General features: G+C 39.7%; 1 long non-coding RNA gene across 1 annotated transcript; it reads right to left on the bottom strand.

Annotated features, from left to right (window-relative positions):
- Positions 1 to 495: 495 nt before the first annotated feature.
- LOC112842147 (uncharacterized) lies at positions 496 to 1,075 on the bottom strand. Its single transcript, XR_003213824.1, has 3 exons — positions 944 to 1,075; positions 780 to 845; positions 496 to 664 (listed from the first exon to the last, which is right to left on the bottom strand). It is a non-coding gene; the product is annotated as an uncharacterized LOC112842147 (long non-coding RNA).
- Between the last annotated feature and the right edge of the window lie 2,599 nt (positions 1,076 to 3,674).

Consider the following 3,674-nt stretch of genomic DNA (forward strand, 5'->3'; position numbering starts at 1 on the left):
CAACCAAGAGCCTCAGTAATTTGAAGAGTGCTTGCAGACATATTTGCATTATCCACACAAACTGCTGGAGAGTGTAGTAACCTGCTACCATACAAAGGAACCAAACTGAGGTTTTGGTACAGCACTATATACCTCCTTGCCATGAATTTTACCTAGTGACTGCCAACAACTTCCAGCAACCATTCACCAACTGGTTGGAGAACATACATTGGTAAGTGACCTTTGTTCATCAGTCTATAGGCCCTTATGACTTGTACGGTTGCTCCATGACACCCCGCCCCCCCAGCTAAGGTTCTAACCTGCTGAAATGAACATCTACTTAACAGTAAAAACACTCTTAGAGCTTAAATACTATCCAGCAACTGAGATCTGTTACAATAAGAAGGAAGCTGTCTTGAATCAAAGTGTTTTTATGGGCATTCCTTGCTGGCCAGCAGGGCGCTTGTGAAAAGGTACCACGGGGGCCTTTGATAAAAAGAAAATTAGACAGAACAAACAGCTGGAGGAGTTTCCTTCATTTTATCCTTCTGTGAATTGATTACAATCTGACAGTGTTGAGAAGTAAGGAGAGCCAGTCACACTACTTTGATGTAAAGATTGGGATGGGTCTCACGGCCAAGTTGCATGACACCTGCTACAGACCTTCAAGTAAAATCTCCCCAATCTGAAAGAAAAGATAGATGAATGTTATCTTATGACTAAACTGCTGATATTTAAAATGCAAAAGACAAAAACTCAAAAGGTCACCAAAAAGATGAAAATAAGAGAAAATCTCAAACCTGAACATGAGGAGGGGCACTGAGCACGTATGTGACGGCACTGACGAGGTCTTTTGCTTCCAGCGACTATCAAAGAATTGAAAAGTGCTTAATGAAATTTTAGCTGAGTAATCATATCAACAATATTGTAGGAATTGTAGGAAATAAAGGGATAATAATTTGACCTTATATTTAGTGTATATAGCAGCTGCTTTATCAGAATTGTCTCTGTAGAGCCGTGATGCAAATTCTGTCTTCACAAAGCCAGGAGAAATGTTCTGCAAAATGACATTATTAATGAGGATTCTTCAAGAAGTACTGTGCGTGTATCTTATAACAGCTGAGATTAGTATTAAAGGTACTTTGCAGCTGGTTACAGTGTCTTTCAAAACCTTACCGTGGCTCTGATATGAGTTTTTTCTGCACGCAGCTCCTGCCTCAGGCCCTCAGTCAGCGCGGTTACAGCGAACTTGGTCGCCATGTAGAAATGTAAATAAGGAAAGGGATAGACATGATGTCCACCCACACTACAACAGAAGAAAGTTTAAGTAGGACAGCATTCATGGTACCAACATATTCTGATCTGATCTCAGACGTTAGTACAAGAAATCCTAATAATGTATTGCAATTTATCCTTTTAAAGACATACTTAACTAAATGATGCAAGAAGCACTAAGGCTGCAGAGAATACTTTATACTTTATAAACAATTAGTTTCTTAAAAGTACAGTCACTATTTTTTTGGTTATTTAAACAAAAAAGGATATTGTGCTCATAAATATACATAGAATAATATGTATCACATGTGTCACATGTTCCAACAAACTGAATTCTCAGTAAACTTATAGCTAATGTATTAAAAACACATAGGAGCAGGTTTGCAGCTTGGGTAAGCCCCCACCATATTTGAATAGAGTGGCTGGTAAGGATATCTCCCTTCCAAATAATCTCGTTTTATGTATGTTGCTAAAGACATAGCACTCCAAAGCTAGAGGAGAAGTCCTATATGCATTCATTTAAGGTGGAGCGACATTTATATTCATGCCTGTACCTTTGAACTCAATGTATTAAGGATCACACCTGTGTTTTATCCTTGGAGGAGGAGTCCTTTTTACCAAAGAAATGAAAAGAGCCAGCACCACTGGCATCTTAATAAAATGTCACCCTCTTCCTCCTCACATCAAATCTCATCTACTGAACTGAAGTCTGAGATTGAATATACAAAAATGTGCATAAACATGCCAATTTATTCCCGTGTCGGGAATAGATGCAAATCATTTCACTCTCACTATTGAAAACACAGTTTTCCCTTCACCTCAGTTTAAGAGTCTTGGCGTCATCTCACTATCCTATAAATCTCACATTAATGATCTCACCTGTTCTGCCTATTTCCATCTACGCAACACTGACCGATTACGTCCTTCTCTTTCCACCCAGTCTGTGTCCATTCTTGATCATAGTATCGTTACCTCCTGAATTGACTATTGTAATTCTCTCTTGCATGGTCTCCCCCCAAAATCCCTCCACAAGCTTCAACTGGTTCAAAAATCCTTGCCCGCATACCAGTACATCATCCCTATCCTTCAGGAATGTCACTGGCTCACTGTGAAATTCCGAACCACCCCACACAAATGCTGTCCCAGACCAGGATTGTTGATGCACACATCCACGCCTTTGTGCTGCTTTTTGATCGCTGCAAACATGGCAAGAATCTCCTCCTCTTTGGTCAAGTCGCACTTGAAAGGCACCAAAACACCAGGATAGACAGCGCTCTGACACTCTGCTGCCAGTTTCTGAAAACAAAAGGAAATGACAGATGATAAGCTTTAAGATTAGAATCGTAAGAATTAAGATCTGAGTTTTTATTAATTTCTTATTTTCTAGTGAAAACTGTAGAGTCAAGAAAAAAAAAAGTAAAACTGAAATTCAGATGTTTGTCATCAGTTCAGTTGTGTCCAGCCTTCTTTTTCTGCAATGGAGTAAATTGAAATTGAAAGTGTTGTGCCACATCTATCAATGATGAACTTTTACACACAGTCTGTAAAACAGGTTCAATTACAGTTAAAGAAAACGACTTACGTAAGCCTGATAAAGCTGGAAGATCTTGTGTAAAATATACTTTGCACTCTCGCAGAAAGTCTGAGTTTTCATTCCAGCCTGACACAATTAAAAATGATTTGCATATCAAAAATTACATGAGTCTTTCACTTCAGAGCAAACTTGTATTTTTCCGACGTCCCTGGCGCAGCCCACCACTTTCATACCGAGTCGGACCAGCTCTACTGCTAGAGCTGCCCCAATCCCGACCGAGGATCCGGTCACCAGAGCCACTCTGCCCTGCCAGCGCTCCATCACAGCTTGGACACCTGCTACACACTGTCAAAACAAACCAACTTAATAACGCTTGGTGCCGCCTTCCAGCCAATGAATGGAAAGCTATATAAAACAAAAATTCTTATGTCAAAGTCACATATCATATTTCTGTAAGCACGCCCTGCACAGTATCTCCTGCTTAAATCAGCACATTATAAGATTGAGATGAGGCACTGAAAGAACCCTGAAATAATATCTATGCAACAGCAAAGATGGTGGTAGACGCGTAAGTTTTATTTTGGAGCATAGTCAACCTTTTCTTTTCCTTTAATCAGATTTCATTGGTGATTCTATACATGCAGCTCCCATGACCAATAAAATGAAAGATAATTTGGATACTGCTTCAAAATAATTGTCCAAATAAGTAGCCAGAAGTGTAACTCAAAGTCTAGTGCCTGAACACTTCATAGGCTGCCAACAGCTCTTCATCTTTGGTCTGTTTGTGTCAGCATAACTGTCCCATCACCTAGTACATAAAAAGGGAAAGGTAATAAACAATAGGTGTGTTAGTCATTTCATCTGGTATTGCTCCCTGCAGCTGAGT

This window comes from Oreochromis niloticus, linkage group LG14 (assembly GCF_001858045.2).
Source record: "Oreochromis niloticus isolate F11D_XX linkage group LG14, O_niloticus_UMD_NMBU, whole genome shotgun sequence".
Classification (NCBI taxonomy): domain Eukaryota; kingdom Metazoa; phylum Chordata; class Actinopteri; order Cichliformes; family Cichlidae; genus Oreochromis; species Oreochromis niloticus.